The sequence below is a fragment of the Hipposideros armiger genome, unplaced genomic scaffold (genome assembly GCF_001890085.2).
Source record: "Hipposideros armiger isolate ML-2016 unplaced genomic scaffold, ASM189008v1 scaffold_435, whole genome shotgun sequence".
Classification (NCBI taxonomy): Eukaryota; Metazoa; Chordata; class Mammalia; order Chiroptera; family Hipposideridae; genus Hipposideros; species Hipposideros armiger.
Genome location: NW_017731785.1, coordinates 1,116,515 through 1,139,881, shown reverse-complemented (window position 1 = coordinate 1,139,881; position 23,367 = coordinate 1,116,515). Strand labels below are relative to the sequence as shown.

The 23,367-nt window shown below is 36.2% G+C and overlaps 1 protein-coding gene across 36 annotated transcripts in view; it reads right to left on the bottom strand.

Moving 5' to 3' along the window:
* NRXN1 (neurexin 1) overlaps nt 1-23,367 on the bottom strand; it is a 1,140,616-nt gene that overhangs the window by 278,319 nt on the left and 838,930 nt on the right. The window lies entirely within an intron of this gene.

Genomic DNA, 23,367 nt, shown 5'->3' with positions numbered 1-23,367 from the left:
TGACTTCTGGACCTCATGTGTAACAGGGTAGTCTCTAATACTGAGGTGGGGAAGAGCCTTTAATTCTCTATGTCTCAGTAGCTGTAAAATTAGTGGTAGTAAGATCTTCTATGTACTGATATCTGTACCTATAGCTAGATACATAGATACAGAGATGCATATCTGACCTATAATAAGCCAGGCACTGTTTTAGGTGCTGAGGATACAGAAGTTAACAAGACGGACACACATTTCTCCCTTGTGGAGCTTGCATTCTATCAATACTTTACACATTGCATTTGCTCAACATTTTGTGGAGCAACATCTGCATCCTGTTAAATGAATAAATTGAATGAATGAATAAAAGATACATGACTAAGGGTATAAGAAAGGACAGGAGAGAAAAAGTACGGTGAATATATGGTTTGTACGACAACAATGGCAAATCCCATTTTCCACAATTTTAAGTTTGTATGCCACCTATAGCTTGTCAATTTCTGCTATCATTGATATACCTATTCAATATAATAGAATAATAAACTATAATAGGATTGGGAAGGCTGTTAGTCCACTAGCTAGCTGATTCTTTAATCTGTCCAGACTCCCCACAAAAGGAACTGCTTGAAGTACCTGTTACCTCTTGAGTACTTGATGCCATCTCTAAACCACTGTGACTGTTAGATATTTCTTCAAGTCAGTACAGCATTCTGAGAAATGTGTCATTAGGTGATTTCCTCATTGTGCAAACATCATAGAGTGCACTTACACAAACCGAAATGGTATAGCCTACTACACACCTATGCTATATGGTACAGCCCTTTGCTCCTTGGCTAAAACTCTGTACGGCATGTTACTGTATAAAAAACATGGGATTAAATCAAGTACAACAGAAAATTATGCAATCAAGAGATGCAGCAACATTGTGATGACCTGGATGGATCTTGAAATTATTATGCTAAGTGAAATAAGTCAGACAGAAAAAGTCCAGAACCATATGATTTCGCTCATGTGTGGGATATAAAACTGAAAGCAACAAACAAGATAAACAAAAAAATGCCAAAAACTCATAGACACAGACAACAGTTTAGTGGTTACCAGTGGGTAAGGTGGGGGGGTGTTGGTAGAAGAGGAAAAAGGGGGTCAAATATATGGTGATGGAAAGAGAACTGACTCTGGGTGGTGAACACACAATGCAATATACAGATGGTGTATTATAGAATTGTACACTTGAAACCTATATAATTTTACCAACCAATGTCACCCTAATAAATTTCATAATAATTTAAAAAAGACACAGTAAACATGAGATGTATGAAGCTGTGGCCGGCATAACACAGCATACTGTTTTACAGCAAACTTTTTATATAAGTTCAGACAGTACACTCTAAAATAATGATTAAAAAGTACATTATGATAAATGAATAAAGCAGTAATACAGTCATTTATCACTGTCAAGTATCATATACTGTACATAATTGTATGTGCTATGCTTCTATATGACTGACAGAGCAACAGGCATGTTTGCACCAGCATCACCACAAACACATGAGTAATGTATTTGCGGTATGACCATAGCATGGCTATAACATTACTAGATGGTAGGAAATTTTCAGCTCGTTTATAATGTCATGGGACCAGCTTTGTACATGTGGTCCACTGTTGACTGAAACATTATTAAGGGGCACAGGACTATAATTATAATGTTTCCTTGAGTTATTATCTACTGGTTCAAGTTCTCTCCTTTTGGACTCCTAACCAAGAATCCTGACTTCCTCTAACTTCTTTCAGGATTCTACAATTTAACTTGGCTTCATGTTTTTTTTTTACTATCTCTTTGTTCTCATCTGAAGATAGTCTATTAAGAAAGTGTGACAAATAGAACAGTACACAAAACTTCAGCAGTGATCAGATAATGGGGATTCATAATATCTATCTTCTTAAAAATTAATGCACCTTAAAACTGATTAGTTTAACTTGGTAGCATCATAATGCTACTGACCTATATTAACTTTATGCTGATTACTAAGGTGTAAAATTTCATTTAGTTGTTTGCTGTTTATTCTCTGTTATACTCAAATGTGGAACTTCGATTTTATAGTTAGTTGCCTGATATTTTTGGATCTGACACTTCATTCCAGCTTGGGATACTCCCACATTAGCCATGATTCCAGTACTCATATGATCTACAAATTGAATAACAATGTCTTCTTTATTTTCATTCAGGGTAATGGATAACTGCCATTAGGCCAGGGCAAGGACCCTTTAGGAAGAATAAGGTATCTCTTACTATGAGTGTAACCTTTTATTTTTTTTCTCAATTACAGGGGACATTCAACATTATTTTATATTAGTTTCAGGTGTACAGCATACTGGTTAGACATTTATATGTGTATAATTTACAAAGTGATCCCCCGATAAGTCTAGTACCCACCTGGTACCATACATAGTATTACAGTATTATTGACTATATTCCCTATGTTGCACTTCACATCCCCATGACTATTTTGTGACTAAAATTTTTACTTCTTAATCCCTTCACTTTTTTCATCCAGGTCCCCAACCCCCCTTTGATCTGGCAACCATTTTTTCTTTGTATCTATGAGTCTGTTTGTTTTGTTTGTTCGTTTATTTTATTCTTAAGATTCCACATATACATGAAATCATACAGTATTTGTCTTTCTCTGTCTTATTTCACTTAGCATACTCTCTAGGCCTATCCATACTGTCACAAATGGTAAGATTTCATTCTTTTTTATGGCTGAGTAATATTTTGAATACAGCCAGTTATTGTCCCTCACATGGGATGATTTTGGAAATGTGACTTTATCTTTTTCAAGAAGCTCACATAACAGATACATCAGCATATTTGTAAGACTAAATCTGTTTAGCTCTTTCTAATCAAATCTGTGACTATTTTCCATACTATCAGTATTTGATGGGTAGATTATCAAACAGCTTAGATAATTTTTGCCTAAGAAAAGATTGATGTTATCATTAACATGATTAATACAAACAACAATAGTAGTAGGAATTTCAGCAGGTACAGAAAAAATGTATTACCTAGTTATAAAATAGTATTTTAAGATAATTTGAATTCAGTGTTTGTTGCAGGTACTTCCAGATATTAAATATAAAAGCTTAACTCTTCTGATTCTTCTTGAGTTTTTTAAGAATAATCTTTTTTAGATTTCCTGTAAAAGTCACAACATATCCTACTTTATATTTTCACAAAATTTGATAATAAGATAATGAAATTGCTTTCTTGCATGATTTTTGGAAACTACATAGCTTTAAGTTGCACTGTGATGCTTTCAACATCCCAAAATACATACTCATTCTCTATTTCATTTGATCTTCAGAATAATTCTGTGAGGTATATAAGAAAGTATTATTAACCTGATTTTATAAACTGATGCAAGGTCGAATGAGATACGTAACATAGGTAGGACTCAGCTCATTTTAACAGCCAGGCCACTCTGGTTTGCAGCCAGAGCATTATCTGAGTTCTATATATCAATGAAATGAGATAGGTGGCTGTAACCCTCAAAAAATTCATTTCAGATAATACTTCCTATATGTATTTACCTTACTGTATTCTCCCAAGTGTTAGAATTCTTTTTTTCTGGAGAATACTTCTTTATTTATTTGTTTTTACAATGACGTTATTGTCTTTTTACATTTCACCTCCAACTCAATTCTATTCCATTTCCCTATCTGATTGAGTATGCTGGCTGGCCTCTTTCTAGTGTTGCACTAAAAGAAAAAAGGTTATTATAAGGATTGCTGGAAGCAAAGAATTTTATGCCTTTATTATGCCCTTGAGGTACATTTTTAGATAAAGACTAGTTATAAATAAAGATCATATGTTATGGGCCACTGTGCTTCTTTGAGGTCAACAAATGAATCCAATTCATATTAACATGACCTCTACCAAGTATGAATATTACAGTTCTCTTGCCTAAGATGATCTCAATCAAATAATATTGGGGGAGTGGCATTTAACTTACAAATTAAAATGTGGTAGACAAGTAATTGTATTGAAATCAGAAGACCTGAATTCTAGTTGCTGCTTATATCCTGTTATTAATCATGTCAATCAAATGCGTTTGGCCTTAGTTTCCTTATTCATGAATTATGCACAATAAACACTGCTTTCTCTATCTTTTGGAGTTTTAAAGATTATGAGTAAATGCTTGGAACTACAAAAATATGTAAAATATGAAATCGTTGCATTAATAATGGTAGTAGTAGAGAATCAAGACAAACTCATTTAAGGGATTATTTTTACATTGCTAAAGTTTTCTTTGGCAGGCAATTATTTGTGCCTATTCTTCAGTTCAACAGCATGAATCCTATCATTTAGCCAACCATAAGACCTTAGGCAAAGTGAATTACCCAAAGAAAATCTTAGCAAGCACATAATTGGCACAGTTCTTACGGCTCCCCAGTTAATATTCAGATGGTTTAGGTGCTCAGAGACAGTGCAATAAACAATCTTTTTTTTGGGGGGAGGAATAAGACAATTAAAAGTAGTTACAATAACAGGTACATTATTCTGGAAATCTGCCCAAATTTATAATTTGAATGTTTTAATCATAATAGGTAACTCTTTAGAGAATGAAACATCTATCAATAAATACTCAGAAATATAAGCTAATTTCACAAATGAGTGTGGGTAAACCTCAGATTAAAAGGATTAAATATTCGAAGAAAGTACATATGCTTCTATGCTTCTCAGTACAAAGCATGGAGGGAGTGAAAGCAGAGAGAAGATGGTGTCAGAAAAGCTTTTTATACTTTAAGCCAAATGAGTTTATAAATTGTGCCGAGATTTTTACAGTTTTGATGCTTATAAACATTATAATATTGATTACATTTTATTGAATCTGGATGCTCTATTTTGAAATAGCAACATAATATGGAAAAAACGGTCCAACTTAAAAAGTTTAATTTTGAAGTTGCATGAAGAGATTGAAATTACAGGCTTCAAGCCATATATCTTAACTATTTACAAACCAGAATTAAAAAAACAGAATTATCAATCTCTTTGAATCACTTTTTATCTTCATGATACCCAAATAAAAAGATTCTGCAAGAGCTACATTTTCTAAAAAATGCAAATGAGTAGAGACTGAGACATGCTAAAGGACATTTTCCTGTTGTTAGCTTTTTGTTTTCAAGCAATTAAAAAGAAAAAAAAAATCAGAATGCATTATTGAGCTCAGGAAGCCACAGCCTCCGGGAACAACGTAACTGCCACACTAATTTTCAGCATATGTTGTAGAGTGGAAAGTTCAGCTCAGGTTTTAATGATCAATGGCACCATGTTAACATCATTTCAAAAAGCGGATTTCAGATTTAGGGGTAATGCCAAACACACACACATCTTATCAGCAAAGCAGAGAATTCAAGTCCAGTAAAACCGCAAGGTCTAAATTGCACAGAGTATATTGTGAAATATCATTAATATTTTTACAAAATACTATTTTATGTGTTAGCAGCCTCTAAAAGATGTGGCTAAAAACACCTTCTTAGTAATGCCTTGAAGAATCTAAAGCAATGACCTTGTGATGTTCCCAGCACTCCTGGTGAGATACCTGGGTCAGTTACTAGTGAAGATTAATACGGTAATTAGAAAGGAATCAGAAGTGTTATTGTAGCAAAACAGATATAACATAAGCAGTGACTCCTAGTACTGTTGATATTTTCCACAATTTGTCTCCCAATCCTTGATTATGAGCAACCCAATAAATATATCTTACCAAATAATTTTTGGTAATATTAAAGGCTATTTTAAAAAGTAGTTAATTTATTCTCAATCACATCTTTAAACATCACCTTTTAACAGTATGTTCAACATGCATATTATATCTGTGGGGAAATGTTAAGTATGATTCCATACCATTATTATCATTGTATCTGTGCCCACTGGATTAATTGAGCTGCAGAGTGAATGGGAAAAACAAAGACTGGAAAAATCCCTAAAATCACAGGACCTTCATTTATAGGACTAGATCTATAATTATTTATTTTACAACTCTTCACCTAAGCATGTAATTACACAAAAACCTTCTAAAAATAGGGGCTCAACTCTCAATTTGGATCATCTTTAAAAATGCCTATAAGGAAGGACAGAACTAATTATCACAGGGAACCCGGAGAATGTGCCCTAGGATAGCATGGGATGCTGCACTCTGTGGATCTGTGCTCCACATTTGTCACCAGAATGCTTACCTGAAGGTTACTTTACAACCTTTACAATCCGGAGTGCTATTCTGAAAGCAACTTGCAGGAAAGCTTTAGGACACTCACTTAAGTCTCCCTGTACTACGGCATCACTTGCATATTTGTTAAAATATTTTTGCTCCTTTTTTTTCAGTCTGTTATTGTTATTGAAAAACCAGGTAAGATGCTTCCATTTAACCATACATGAAGAAAACATTTTCTGATGCCTACTCTGGGCGATATCCAAAGACACATAATTAATAAGACCCACCATGCTGTACATAACCTGAGTGTACGTTATTCCTGATGGTCCCCTTTGTTTACTTTGATGTGTTTGGCAAACTCTTCACCCATACATGTCTGACATTATCTCCTCTGCAAAGCGGGCCCTGAGACACCAATGCAAAATTCACAATTATTTTCTTTATGCTACTGCTGTAAGTTTCTGTGCATCTATTATTGTCTTTAATTGCATCATTTTAAAATTCTTTCTTGAAGTGTCTGTCTTCATTATTCTTCAGTTTTACTGAAGCATCTGCAATATCTTATTCACATTTACATCCGAAGGAACTAACAAGGTGTAGTCTTTTAAAGGTCATCAAAATGATTTGGACACATAGCTACATCTTAGCCCTCCTGCCATCTAAGAAACAAGGTTCTGCACATTTGGAGGTCCTCAGGAAAGGATTAAAAAAGGAATGAGAGATTCCCTACCTCCTGTGGGCACTGGATGCCTGCTAGCTCTAAACATTCTTCTGCAGAAATCTACGGGCTTCCGGTATGGATGGACCCCATCAGCTCTGTGAAATGTGGAAGATCCTCTCAGAATAGGACAATGTCCATCACATTACTCTAGACGAGAGACTTGACTGTATCCTCCTTAAGGCTCTTCCCTCTCTGCCCAGGTCCCTTAGTCCTTCAGTATGCTTGGAGTCTAAGGTAGAATCTAAACCTTCGGCAAGCCACAGCTTATAAATAAGATCTCCATTTACTTTCTACAACTTTGGGTATCTTTAGTCTTTAGCCAAGGATTAGAATACACATGAACTTCTATATGAACTACCTCTCCAGGTGCTGAAACTTATTAGGGATCTGAAAACCTCAACATTGTACCTAGTGACATTTTAGTTGATGTTAATTGAAAAGCCTAGAGAGTCCTGGTTTATATGTGCAGAACAACGTAGCTAAGGATGCCCATGCCCAAATATTTAATTTTATTTCAAATTTAAAAAATAGTTTTAAAAAGAGACATACCAACATCCTTTACATATTTTCTTCTTCTTGTCAATAATTTGGGTGTTGGCTTCACTGTGAATGTTCCAAATACACACAACTTCAGTGGCTACAGGTTTTATCTCACTGAGTGAATAGTTATCATGCTTCAGAGATTCATTTGGATTTTAAACTAGGGTAACCTGCTTTCACTGTAGTCAAACGGGCTTAGATCTATCCTCTATCAGGCACAGCAGAAGACAAACAGCTATATCTAGCTGTCCTGCCATCTATAGAACTTTAGAAATCCTTAAAGATGAAAATCTATTTTGTAATTGAACTCTATATATACCTCCTCCACATAGCTTTCACTATTTCAAATATCATCTTCCAACGTAGCATTTTTTGGGAGAGAATAACATTCTGGTTAGTATATAACAACAGCCCCTCAGGGTTTGGAAATAAGAACTCTTACATAGTCAGAATATGAGAATTTCCCCCTAAATAACTTGTCATCAAGCCTAGTTGATGAAAAGACCCTATGAATTTAGGTTTACATTAACTCCTTAACAATGAAATCAACTGTACAATAAATGATTATTGAGGTGCCTACATCCTTAGTATGAAATAGAAAAAAGAAGGTTAATCAAAATTTTTGCAAATCTCTCATATTATTGTCTCACTTTTATGATAGTTTAGCTTTTCAGTCATTTTGGCCAGAAAACAGATATTGAAATGATCACTTATTAGGGCATATTTTCTTATGGGCAGGCTTAGAGTGAATTATGAGTCACATTAACAGAAAGCATAATCAGCCCAACTCCCCAACCAACGCTCCTGAGGTCCACCATTACAACGCAATGAAGTTTCAGCTGGGGAACGCTTCACCACTACTGAGATGGAAAGAAACAAATTCTCCCAGTTGTGCAAACCCAGAAGATGTCCCTGAATTCACTGGATTAGTGTGGATTGTTGAGGTAAAGATAAACTGTGCATAAGAGCCGTGGAGCCAGGAAAAGGCTAACACGGTATGTGCTTGCACAGATCCTAGTCGACGATTATGCAAATCCTGCTAAAGGAGATGGTCAGAAAAGATGCAGGATGCCCTGAACTACAACTGCTTTGTCTCATCCAGATAACTGATAAGTGCACGAGACAATTCCATGAGGTTTGAACCAAGCTTTTTCACAATTTAGATTCCAGGCTAGTATAATTCCCTCACCAAACCACACTAGAAATCTTTGAAGTTCAATAAGATGTATCCAATTTCAACAATTTTACAATTTTCAACAGAGCTGTATAGGATCTTAAGTAAACCCCTTTCAAATGGCCCATTATCAATTCCATCTCTCTCTGTGAATCTCAAAATACATTCGCTAGACAGTCATCTTATTTTAGCTTTAGAATGTATATCAGGGTTTTTTTTTTTCCCAGACACAAGCAATTAAAAGATTGGAAAATAGCTCATGGAAAGCTCCAAAGAATTGATCCTCAGAGAGCAAATCTTGCAACACCAAACAACCCCAATTTCCCTTGGGTACCTCTGATGACAAAGAGTTATTGCTAGTTAAGTAAGGCAACTGGAAAACCTATACACAGACCATCACAATTAAATAACCTGCTTACCACATAACTAGTACCTACTGAGGGCCAGGTTGCTAGAATTTTCTTATTAAACTGATGCTACCACATGACACTCTGCAGACCTTCCTTGAAGATGCTACTCCACCCATTCTGTATTGAATACATGTATTTTATTGTTAGGCAGTTATGCAGTTGTGTGTCTTACCCAATCTTACCCAGTTATTTTATTTTAGAATCTCATGGGCTTTGCATCTTGAAGCCAAACAACCTGTTGGAAATAAACAGCAGAGAACAGAGTTCCTTTTATCTGCTTTCTGCCTAACAAATCAAAACACACTGAAATCTGGGATTATTAGAAGAGGTTTTGGGATAAAGAAATACAATAAAAACTGACTTGTAAAATGGGACTCCCTGCTGCTCAGTACCATGTGTTACTATAGCAAGAAGTATCTGTTCAGCGATTAAATATGTGAGTATGATATAGACGGCCGTGGCATTATCAAATGTCCTCAGTGCCTATTAAACGCCACAGTTACATATTTTAATTTTACCTTTCATTAGTAAAACTCGAGGCAGTAGAAACATGAAAACAATTTTAGGAGTTCAAAGAAAAACTATTATTTTGGTTATATTTTATGTTTACATTACATTTAATGTTTAAATTACATTCATGTATTATGAATACAAAAAACTAGCAAGCTAACTAAAATGTTGTCAAGTTTTAAATGTGGTTCCATCAGCTGTGATTTAGCTCACAATAGATGTAATAAGACTAATGTAAATAATCAAATGTCAAATTGGAAAAAAATTGCTACCTTTTTTTTCTCCTCTGAGCATCTTGCTTCCTGTCAATTTCACCTTGGCCATTATCGAATACCAAACAACAAATGATCTAGTCCCTTGATGTCATCTGCTCTCTGAACTTGAGAACTTTGTTGTTTAAATGGGCTATCAAGAGCTAAGACATCTATGTCTTACTAAACACTTCACAGCAGAACACTTCTGTTGTTCCTCTGTTTGGTATATTAAGATTAAGCACAATAATGTTGACAATATTAATACATCTAAAAGCCTGTCATGATCCACTACGGTTATATAAGTCCTGAAGACTGCATGATCAAAATGAGAAGTGACGAGGGCAAAATTAAGAATTATGGGTGTGTGGAAAGTGAGCAACATAGGTAGGCTCTGCACCAAGCCCTGCCTCCATTGAGATATTAGGCTCTTGCCTGCATGGCTCTTCCCAGAAAACTGTAGCCCCCACTGTCCTAAATGGAGCCATATGATTCATGAACTAATCCAGCTTCCTCAGCCCATTGCTGTGCTGTGAATGCTGTCAGAGTAGGAAAAAGATGGTTAACAGGAGTTAAAGAAAGTTTGCCATCACCTCTAAACCAGTGCAACTCAAATCAAATAGGCCAGAAAAGAAAATCATACTACAGAGTTCACGGTCTAAAAAAATAACAAGGCCAGTTTGTCTTTCTATTAAAATGCCCCAGTTTGTGACATTTTTATGTACTTGCTGGTAGGAGCATTCAACAGTACAATGTTCTCGAAGGACAACTCTGCAATAAATAGAGTGGTTCTGCTTATAGGGATTCATCTTCCTAAAAATATTTTTATGCATGTAAAGCAATATTTTTACAAGATTAAAACAATTTTTTGTCAGTTTGTAATACTAAAAGTTATGAAACAATTAAAATATCCAAGATTAGGAAATAGTTGGATAAATTGTAGTACATGCATGCAATAGGACACTACAAGGTAAATATGAGATTATATGCTCTAACGTAGAAGGGTGCCCAAAATGGATTAAATTAAGAATAATCAAGATATAGAATATTATGTATCATATGAAAAAATTTTGTCTTTATAAATAATGTTTAGGTATATCAGCATATATATAACTACTTACACATATATGTCAAAGGAAAAAAATACATGTATAGGATATAAAATTAAAGATTAGAATTTTAGATATCACAGTAAAAACGTTGACATATTATAAGCAGTTTGTACTTTTTATACTCATCATTTTATTTAAATTTTCAATAAGCATGCTTATGATTTAAGAAAATAAAATTTATTAAGAATATATTTGTTTTTGTTTCCCTGGAAAGTAAACAGAAACACAAGGCAACAAATAAAACTCAGCTCTGTCCTGAACAACCTGTTATAAAATATCATTGGCCTTGCAGACCCAATTCTACATCGCTAATCTATTGAATTCGGTTTACATCTACACAGTTAGAAGAAGCCCCCAAAAAGCCGATAAATAAAAAAAGAACAGTTAAATAATAGAAATATAGTCTACTGAGGAGAAAGTTCAATGAAAAGCTAGTTAATGATGAAGCTGACGATTACAATATATTACATAATAATGAATACTATTTATGCTGCAATTTCAAATAACAAAAAACATCCCCAGCCATTCCATTTATCCACCCTTTACAATAGCCAGCTACAAATGACCAATAAACCATTGGTCTTGAATTAGGCATTGGGCGGGGGAGCTAGAATTTACAGCTTTCTCTTTCTACTATGTGAAATTTCTCCATTATGCCTGTCCTTTAAATCTCAAATGAACTCAGCTCTGAAAGCTATATGACAGGCTGCCTGACCTTACTCCACATATAACTACTAAAATTTCAACCCCATTTCTCTGCTGATGTCCTGTGGGATCCGGAGCCCCAAAGCCCTGCTTTTACTGCTAATTAACAATAATGAGCCGGATGACATACTTTTCCTTTGAACACTTCTGTCGAGGTGTCCAATCAGCTAGAGATACAAGCAATAGACAAATTCCCTTTCTCCCCTTCATTTGCATGCTGAGATACACAGAGACTATACCCCGCCCTTTGGCTAAAAAAAAAAAAAAAAGTAGGTCAAGTTGTCTCGGTTTTATGCATAAGCTTGAAAACCTGTGGAAAGGCTGAAAGCTGCTGTTCCAGCCACCGTTTCCAGAGTATCACAGGTTATTATTATAATATATTCATCTCCACATAAGGCCGATAACATTGTGGCAATATTAGCTTAGCTCTACATTTAAACAACCTAAAAAATAGCTATGATACCTATAATTCCACCCATTAGAGAGATTTTTTTTAAACAGTTAATAGATGTTATTATTTATTTATTTATTTATTTATTTTAATTTTTTTATTGGGGAATTAGGGGAGGGAACAGCACTGGGGAATCGGGGGAAGGGGAACAGACAAGTTGCTGTCGTTTTTTTGTTCTTCAGTCTAGTTGTGGAGGAGGTTGCTTCACTGGTCCAAGTTGGCACCATCATTGTGCTCGTCCCTGGTGAGGCAGATCAGTCGCCGGCTTCTGGACGGCCGCTCACAGTGGCTGCTGGCCGCTCACGCTGGCTGCTGGCTACACACGGTAGCCCATGGCAACCCACTGCCACAGGGGCTGCAGCCTACGCCCACGGCAGCCCAGCTCCAGGTTGAGCTGTTGTTCAGCATCTTAGCTGTGGAGGGCAGCGTCACTAGCCCTCATATGTGGGATCCGAACCAGGGCTCTCTGGTGTCCCAAGCCAGCTCTTAACCACCGCGCCACTCGGCTGGCCCCATTAGAGGGATTTTGATGCGAAACATCATGTTCCTTGTTAGGGCACACTGTTGTTATTTAGGGCCTTCATGTTGTGAGACGTAGAGCTCTGGCTTGTGACCAGGCATAAGGACCCTCATACACACTCCACAGTAAAGACTCATTGATTTAGGATCAGTGATTTGGATTGGGCAATGAGTTAGAAGAGTAGCTGGGCTACCCTGAAATTTTCCTTTGCACAAGAGAATAATGGGGTCTTGAAATCAGATAGAACTGATTTAAATCCAAGCGCAGTTATTTACTAGCTATGTGATTTGGGTGAATTATTTTTAAATGCAGTTTTATCAACAGTAAAATTGAGATGATTCATACCTCAATGGGTTGTGAATATTAAGTGAAATATAATTTTTATGCAAAGAGTTTAGATTCATGTTTGATCTCCAGTAGGTACTCAATACATGCTAAATAGTGTTGTATAGTTATTGTTGTTCTTACTAAGCAAATGAATAGAGTAAGCTTGATTTCAGAGGGGGAGATTAATCCTTAAGATAGTTAGGTGTTACTACTTTCAGGCATTTAGTATATATTAATTAAAATCGTCCTTTTTAAAAACTCTTCTAATAAATGGAAATTCAATTTCACCTCCATCATTTAAGCAAGTGTCAGAGGTTGGCAGAGAAAGTGGGGGGGGGGAGACCATCAAATTGCCAGGGTCGCATAGGTTGATTACACTTTACAACCCTCATCAAATCACGAGAGTTTTTTTTTTTCTTTTCATTCTCCAATGGGATTCATCTCTTTTCATCAAGTCAGAATGTAGGGCCATACACTGCAGATGGTTTTATATAAGCACACACCACGATAGAGAAAACAGATAAGATGCATACCGAGACTAAATCTCAGGGAAGTGACCACCTGTTTGGAATATTTGAACCAGGAAGTGGAGCTGGTCAATGGTCTAACATTAGAGAAGTTTTGCTTCCCTGAGAAAATACCATGTGGAAAAGGAATCAATTTCATGGTAGTTCCCAGCACTCAGTCTGTGCCTGGGGTGTGTAAGTGCTTCTAGGCTGTAAAGGAGGCATCGCAGGGGAATGTTAGTTTGCCACCACCCTCTGGGAGTCAACCTCATACTGTGCTCCAGAGAGAGCACTCACTCCTCCTGTGAGCTCCTGCACTACAATGGAAAACTACCAGCAGGAGGGGAAGAGAGGCCAAGCCAAAAACAAAGGCTCCGTTTACTCACACACGCATTCCTTCATCAATAAACATTTATTATGTATTATAACAACTAGGCTAATGTCTGAAAATACAGAGATATAAAGATATATGATACATGGTCACTGACCTTGAGGAGCTCACAATTTAATAAGGTAGAAGGACGGATAAGGAAATAGCTATGACCAGAGTGAGTAATATAATAGAATTAAGAACAAAGTGCTATAAAGGCACCAAGAAGGATGTGATTAGTTTTGACCCAGGGGGCCAAGGAAAACTTCTCCAGTATATGAAATATATGGTCGAGGGCTTCGAGATAAATAAAAATATACCAGATTAGGAAGGAGAGGAGGGCAGATAGCAGTGGGAGGACTTAAGAATATTTCAAAGAAAGGTACGAGCACGGACAAAGGCACTTTGAAAGTCTATTTTTGCCTGACTGTTATGTCATTATTGGTACAATCTTTTTTTTAATTGCGGGTCTCTGCCTTTAAAATTAAGTATGCCCCAAATTAACAAATCAAACTAACTGCAAAAATAGCTAACTACAAATTGTTTGAGGCAACTAGTCAACCAGATGACTTTCTATGTGTTTATATAGTTAGCTAGAGGAAATAGTTTATGTAGCTGATTTCTGGAATATTCAGTAATTCATGTGATGTTTGGTATGCTAAAAGCTGGGGTTGTTTGACTTTGTATAACTGTATTCAGCAAATCAAAGGCAGAGTTGTTGGGTGTCACCTAACGAGAGACTGCCTCCTATTTTCTAACCTGCACCACATAGGTCAGGCACAAAGGTTAAGCACATTGATTTAGAAGTCTGAATTTAAATCACAGCTTTGCTTACTAGCTGTGTAACATGGGCTTGCTTTTCTCATCAACTACATAAGAGTAATTATTTTTCTCATAGGGTTTTTATGAATATTAGATCGGATAATATATGTCAACTTAGAACACTCGTGAGAATATTGGTTACTTTTATAAAAGTCACACTTAAAGACTATGACAGAGAGTTTTAAAACATTTAATTGTGCTTTTAGAGCATGAAGGTTTTTAATACAAGTCCATGCCTATATTTTGAGTGTAATGTGCTACTAGAATGAAATTTATCCACTAAATTCTAATCTTCTTGAGACCATAAGCCAGGCCTCCACTGACTCTGTATTCGCCGTGCCTTAAAGTTTCTTGGGGGAAAAAAAAGTTTATTAAATGCATGTATTAAAGACAGAATTGTGTAAATTAGACTGGGTAGTAGCTGGTGATGAACCTGGAAAATAAGCCCACATTTTGCATTCATTGTAGTTTGACCAAAGGAATTTGGCTTTTGAGTGATCTGCAGGATAGGCCAGTGGTTCTCCAACAGAACAGGTTAAGGTGAGGTTCATCAGACTCTCACCTCAATACACCAGTCTATAAAAGGGCAACAAATAAATTGGAAAAATGCTAATAGTTGTCTCAGGTATGTATTTCTACTTCACTCCTAACTGTTAAACATGAACTGACTTCTACAAGGAGGTGATGCCCTTGGCTGCAGCAGCACTGACCTACTTCCTGCCCTTGAACAGTTTCAGAATGCACACACACAGTTTGAAGTGGTGGAACTTCTAGAACGAAAAGATTATTTCAACAAACATTCACTGCTCATTGGCTGAATCCCAGGCTCACCTGGGGTCTGGGAATACAAAGGCGCACAAAACAGATCAGAGTCCCTGCCTCTCGGTGCTTACTGCTCAGCATCACTGTTCAACAGGGAGGAAGGACGTGCCACCGGAACTTGAACACTCGAATCTGAATCCAGACTTCTGCCTGGTTTACACAATTACTGACAAACACATCAGAGTGCAAGGACTACAAAAAAATTGTAAAGGTTTTTCTGCAATTTTTTTTTCCATACAACTGACTTTGCTTTGTCCTGGAGAGGTAAATTATTAAATGTCTGTGTATATAATTTTGATAAATAGAAAATCAGTTTTTCCCAATACCCCACTAAAGAACATTGGAAAAATACTTAAAGAATATTATGGAGGGGCTTCAAATTGATAACCTGAACAGGGAGACCAGGCCCATCCTTGAGCAGCCTTATTAGCAGGTGAGAGTTGAAGCAGAGGAAGAAAAGGCATGGAGTTATAGACAGAGGGCCAGGATCTATCCCTCACTCTCCCTGCTTTATTCTACTAAAGAGCTGCCCCTAATTGAGCACCACTACTCCTGTAGGTGGGTGAATATTATCAATTAGGTGCATCTCAAACTACAAGAGGTTAAGACCCATTGCCATGAAGCATTTAACATTAGAGGTAGAAATAACCAAGTTTTAATTTTACAACAATCGTTCAGGTGGCAGAACAGAGATGATGAATTAGAAAGGGAAAGGATCTTGGAAGAAGAAAGAGTAGTTAGAAAGCTATTGCAACAGTTCAGGAACAGACCATTGAACTAAGGCAATGGTAATGGGATAAAAAGAAAGCAGATACATTTTAAAGCTGTGCTGTTCAACACTGTAGCTAGTAGGCATATGCTAAGCACTTAAAATGGGGCTAATGGAATTGAGGAACTGCATGTTAAAGTTTACGTAATTGTAACTAAGTTAGATATACATTTAAAACTCACACTTGACTCAGTAATTGAAAACTTTTAAATATGTTTACAGTAATTTAGATACGTGAATCTACTTTAACGATTGAACATTTTATGATATACACATTATTTCTGATGAAAACATAGATTCTGATTTGAGAGGCACGATAAGTGGAATATACACACTGAATATCAAAAAGTTTTATGAAAAAATATGGTAAAGCAGTAAAATTTAGAGGATGAGGTTCAAGATGGTGGTGTAAGAATATCCTGAACACGCCTCCTGCTGTGAACACGACAAATCTATAGCTACATATGAAACAATTCTGTCTGAAAATTACTTGAAAACTAGCTGACCAGATTCTCCACAACAAAGCATAGAGGGCTGTGTCGAGATGGGTAGGAGAGCCAGGAACATGGCTTCATCAAAAATCCCGCCCTAGGTACCTGGCATCCATGTGGGAGGGACCTCACACACACAAAGCCACTCCCTGACGACCAAGGGGGTTTTGTCTGATGTCAGGCACGCCCACCCTTGACTGGAGAGATGAAAGTCCAAAACATCTGGCTTTGAAAACCAATGGGGTTTGGGGTTGGGGGATGATGAGTTCAGTTTTTCATGTAAGTGTGAGGTTCCCATGAGAAATCCAGGTGACGATGCTCAGTAAGCCCTTGGAAATGCTGGTGTGATGATCAGAGGGGAAGTGGGGGCTGGAGATGTGCATTTCGGTGTGAACAGTCTTCATTTACTCCCTAAAATTCAGAGGAGAATTTTAGGACTATCAAGATTGACTTATTTTCATAACCAAAAACAATCAATTAAATTTTGATCGTTCACCAAGAGCTTTCTTGGTCTGCCAGTCTTGTATTTCCACTCTTTGTTGAGCAGGAAGGCTCCAAAGGGTCAGTTCAGGAGAAAGTGTTTTTCCTGATAGGAAGAGCCTGCTAATACAGTGTCCCCTCAGAAACCTAACTGCAGTTTGTTCTTCCAAGGCTATGCTTTGTAGGCAGAGAGGTTTAACAGCTAGCTAGTCCTACTAGTCTGCAGGAGGGCAGAGGCCTCCTCTGTTTGGTTGACCTAAGAATCCCCAGGAGCAGCATACTACCTCCTACAAAAGAATCTCCTAAAGACAACACAAATTGCATATCACAGCTCTGAAACTGTTTTCATCAAAATAATTTTCTCAGGCCCAGTGATAATTATCACCAGTTCTTTGCTCCTGATTTAACATGCGGATTATTCATGTCTACTATTAACATGAGTGTCCCCTAATATATTCACCTGGGTCATTTTTGTTCTTTGTTGAAACCAACTGCCTATGTCAAGAGTGACCCAATATCAGCTTTAATAGGGCTCCAATGTCACAGTGTCATTTTTATCTCATTTCCTGATCTTTGGCTGACACGTTTGCTATGCTGCTTGCATTTTTTAACTACTACACTCATGCATTTCGCTTATGACTTTCAGTGTGTTCTGTGCAATAAAAAAAGTTTTCCTGATCAGTGCACAGATGCCGCCTCTTCAGTATCATTCCCCAAACTAGTTCTTAATCCTCAAGCAATGTCTTCATTATTCTTTTTTCCATCAATCTGCATTGTGCTTAGACTTCTGCAAAGCCAGCATCCTTAATAACCAGTGTGCATATGCTTTCATGGTTGCTCATAATTTCTTCCTAAGACATGTAGGCTTGGACTGGATCATAAGAATGAACATAGATACGTTCTGAGCACAGGAGATCTTAACCATGTCTTGTCCTGGGACTCTCTTACTTAACCAAGCTCAGCTGCTTCTGGATTACTGAGCCTATATTAGATAATAAAGGATTGCTCTTTTAAGCTGCTAAATTGTGGGGAAATTTGTTACACAGAAAAAGACAGCTTAATACAGTATGACTTGCATTGAAGGTGATCAATAATAAAGTATCAAATGGATAAAGAGAGTATTTTTTGAAGGCAGGCTTTGAAAAACAGTATCTACAGAAGAAATGGAGGGGTAATCAGCAGTTAGAAAGAGGTCTCTTGTTTTGGCAGCTTGGCATAAGAAAAGAGGATTTGCTATTGCAACTCAACTCTGCCTAACGTAGAGTGGATGTGAAGCTATGCTGTAAAATAACTTGAGGCCCACCATAAAGCAATGAATGAAGAAGAGTACTGATCACAGATTGGAGCTGAAGCTATGGACAAGATTTTCTCTACCTAGGTAATGCTCTGGGCTTGTTTCAGCAACATTTTTAAAGAGCTCCCTGGGTACTAGACTTCTTTCCGCTAGATTAGGAGGCTACAAGATTCCAGGGCCAACCCTGAAAATACCCAACGTTTAAATAAAGGAATTGATGACTGAGCAGAATCTAGATAGTGAGAGAAAATGAGAAGAAATAGAGAAATGACAAGAAGAAACTCATTTAAAAAAAAAAAGGATTCATACAATCCACTGGAGAGGAAAGATAAGTATAGAATTGTGAGAAAATGGTCTGAAAAGGGAAACTAAGATCAGGTTGTTGAGGACATTAGGTGTTAGTTATAGAAATGTGCCTTTACTTGTACATAATTGGGAAGCATCAGTGTGTTTTAACAAAGGAATCACAGAATCAAAGAAGCATTTTAGCAAATTAACCTGACATAAGTATATAAAATGGATTGTAATGTATTCAGAATAGAGACAGGAAGGTACGTATAAGTGCCTAAGTGATAAATACATGAACTGAGAAGATGCAGGTAGAGACAGTTGTTTTGATTCTTTTTTATTGAATTTCAGTGATAGAATTTCAAAGAAGGAAATAATTCTACAATCCTTAAAACCAAATTCAGAGTTATTGATACACCTCAGGTGACAAGCAGTAAATTAGAAAATGAGAAATGAATTAACTTCCAAGGGGAAAGGATGAAGAGAGGAGTTGTACTGATTCACTTGACCCCACCCCTCCCCAAAATACAGACAACATCAAGGTATCTGGATAGCATTTAAGCCAATAGAAATATGGCCATCACTTCTCCCATTTCCCCCAAAGATAATTTGCATCCTTAATACCTTAGAAGCTTGGACAAGAATTTTACCAAATGTGGTAAACGCACATTATTTTAGTCTTTCCTTTACAACTTTAGTCAAAGAGGCCACATATACTCTAATTCATGTAAGAACCAGAAAAACAAAACCAACTAAAATATCTACTGTATATGAATTATGGAATTTAATTAAATATTACATGGCAAAGTGAAATTCTTAAAATATGTGAAAGAATATTTCTTTGGAACATAATTTAAATTCAAGAAATGCCTGTGACGGAATAATTAAGTTTTATCTTGTTGATATAGGTATGCACAAATGCATAATTACTGACTTTAAAAAGATGTTTTTTAGTTTACTTGTAATACAGCAATAACTAGTATAAAACATAGGTGGACAGAGAAAGATTTGACATTCCACCAATATTGATAAGTTATTTTTGGATGTGTAATATTTACTATAAATACACTAAGCTTCTAGTCTGTCCTGAAACGGCTGATCAAAAGGTGTATTTCTAAATCAAAATCAATTAAGAGCTTGTTGTAAAAATAAGGCTTCCAGCCCAGCAAAGTACAAAGAAGAAACACTTAAGGCAAATATGTACAACAATTCACTAATCAAATTTGCAATGCTCTTTCATGCTCCCAAGATGAAAGAATTTCAAAGAACACTTTTCACTCCTCCTCTCCTCCGCCCACCACACATTTCCTCTGGTCAGAGCCAATGCACACCTTAATATCCGTGGTTGTCAGTGAGCACACATTTGCGGTGGCTTTCTTCTGTAAATCAGAGAGGGGTTAAGTAACCTCCAATTAACATTACCAGGCTGATACATAACAGATGTTTCCTCTAGCGCGCCAACATTGGTCAAATTTATAGATATAGCGTATAAATTATAAAACATAAGCTTTATTTTTTGTTTATTGCTTCTCATGAATTATTTTATTCATTGTTGATTAAACAATCCTCAACATTACTAATTTAAACGTGTGTCACACTTTACAGTTTACAAGTCTCTTTCTGTTCTTTATCTTAAAAACCTATCATTTGTCCATGTTCTTCCAAATACTATGCAGACAAGAAAGCTGAAACCGCAAGAGGAAGAAACAGAGACATCCCAAGATGGAGAAACGACCATGAAAAACTAGTCACTTTGGGTCAAAGTATGTTTACTATAAATAATCTAAGCTACCTGGTGACCAGCATCCCATCTGGTTTGTTCATGCATTCATCCAACAAAGATTTATTGAAGTAAGTACTAAATAGAGAGCTGATTTATTTTGGGATTTACAGAGCCTAACACAGACCTGGGCCATATTATTTGTTCTGAAAATGTTTCTGGACACCCTTCTAGCATGTACTGAAATAAATGATGAAAAGTCACATTTCTATATATTATTTTTCTTATTAATCATCATTATAAACTATGTTCTCTGCCATTACATAGCTTATCTCTATTTCAAAATATCAGACAAATATAAAATGAGTAGAGACAGTTTATAATAAAAGCAAATTTCAATGAATGAAGTAATTATTAAAGAGATGACCACTCAGCCAAAAAACAAATTATTACCATACGCATTTCTTTAAATAATTAATTACCATAGTCAATTCTTAGCTAAAGATTCAGAAAATATGCAGCTTTCCAATAATATAGCTGTTGCGTATAAGATTCTACACTTTTTCTATATTGTAAACAAGAAGTTAGATGACTTCCTCAGAGTTATATAGAAATTAAACTTCATCTGTGATTTCACTTTGACTATTAAAAAGTTGAGAGCCTATACTGAGCCTAAGCCACAATATTTTCAATATATAATTCATGGCTTCATTTATTATTTCAGAAAACATTTACTGAGCCCTTGTATTCTAGGCCCTATGCTAATTAATTGTTCCTCACATCATGTTCTTATCTTCCCTTCATCCCCTCCTAAATCAAAACTTACAAATTTCAATGGCAGTATCAAATGGCTTTGAAGGCAACAGTGGTAGCAATATTAATATAAAAAAACAATCCTTCTATAAAAACTAGGCCACCTGAAAGGGCTGGCTGAGTGGCTCAGTTGGTTAAGAGCTCACTCAAGAGTGAGAGCTCTGAGCAACAGGGTTGCCCATTCGATTCCCGGCCCAAGCAGAGCTGCCACTAAGCTGCCAACAGGTGGCAGGATGGCTTAGCTAAAAAAACAACAAACAAAAAAACTAGGCCACCTGAGTCAAAAATGATTTTATTCCAAATATATCTATTTATCTATCTATACACACACACACACACACATATATATAGATATAGATAGATAGATATGTATCTATATATATTTATATATATATATATATAGTTTAGAGTATAGTAAAGTTAATCAAAATTTAAATATGATTATATTTTCTGGTAAAATCAAACATGGTCATTCTGAAAAAAATGGGAAGATAAGCAATGTCAAATACACACATCCTCACTGACATTGATACTAATCATATTTTTGAAGTTATGTCATTGAAATGGTATTATACATTTTGGCAAAAAAGGAACATCTTATAATGTGTGCAATTAACTTTCCAGCTTACTGGTTAACTCTGTTACTTAAGGGTGGAAAAATTTTTAAATAAGATCAGTACGTACTATGTTGACCTTGCAGGTTTTCAGAAATTTTCCTAGCAGTTTAATGGATAACCTAAATGTCTAACTTTTACAGATGAAACTTATCATCTATCATATCAATCAGGTTAATTTTTAAGTCAGTTATATTCATAAAATAAAAGCAAATAACAGTAATAATCTATACTTCTACAAATCTGTTTCCCTTTTCAATTCCAAATCCTGAAAAGAAGCCAGAGAAATGACTTGGGGAAAATCAGGATAGATTCAAAGGTGCCTACATAATTTCATAAAATAGCCTTTTTTTATTTTACAAATCTAAGTATCATTATTAAGAGTACTTCAGCTTCTGTCGGCCACAAACATCAGCTGTGGTTCCTACACACTTCATTTTCCTTTCCTTTCCTTCCTTCCTTCCTTATTTCCTTCATCCTCCCCTCCCTCAGTGTCTCCCTTTCTGTCTCTGCCTCCCCTGCACCTTTCTCTGGCTCTCAGCTCAAGGGACAGTTTGAAGACAGCAAATCCACAAGGAAGGGTATGTACGAACACTGAATCCAAAGTGAAATGCAAGGCAAGACCAAGAGAGGAGATTCAGGAAGGAGGCCCTCACGGGACAGCTGTGAGAAATCCATGGCCAGCAAAGAGCTGTGGGAGCTACTGGGCTGGTATGAACACCTAGAAAGTCAATCCTTTATGTATGAAAGTACTGGAAGCCCACATTCGATCAGAACTGGAAAGAAATACCCATTCTCACAGATGAAAACTCTTTGACCATAAAACAAGCAACAGTGGTGTGAGTAATTTAATAACATGGTCCCTTATGATTTGAGAGTGATCATTGTAAACCTTTTCGCAGGGTAAATGTGTAATTGGTTATAGATCAATAAGTAATTTCTTTCAGGAGGAAAAGCTCTTATTTATTTATTTACTTACTTACTTATTTGAAACAGCAAGGCTCTTAAATCAGAATGGAGCAAATACATTTAGGAAGTTGAGATTACTCTAAACAGCAAGATTCCTTACTGCACTTGTTAAGTTTTTCTCAACTGATCATTTATTTATGATGCCATAAAAATCCAGATGCTTTCAGCTTTGATTGCTGGATATTCACTGAAAGGCAGCTGAAATTACTTTCCCAGAGTTCCCATTTTGACAATTGCACTTTGAACTGAAAATTTACAATGGTAAATTTACAACGGTTCAATAATGGTGGTGCCAAAGTGTTTTTATCATTTTTCTTCCTAAGATTAGAAATGAGTTCAGCTCTTGTGGTCAGTATAAATCCCCTAATCAGCTTATTGGAAATTCTAGACGTATAATGGAAACCTAAGGTTAAGGAAATAAATGAATAAAACTTTAAAAATTAAGATCCTGCAAGTCTGTGATATCATATTTTGATGTTTGATGGTTTTCCAAACATTTT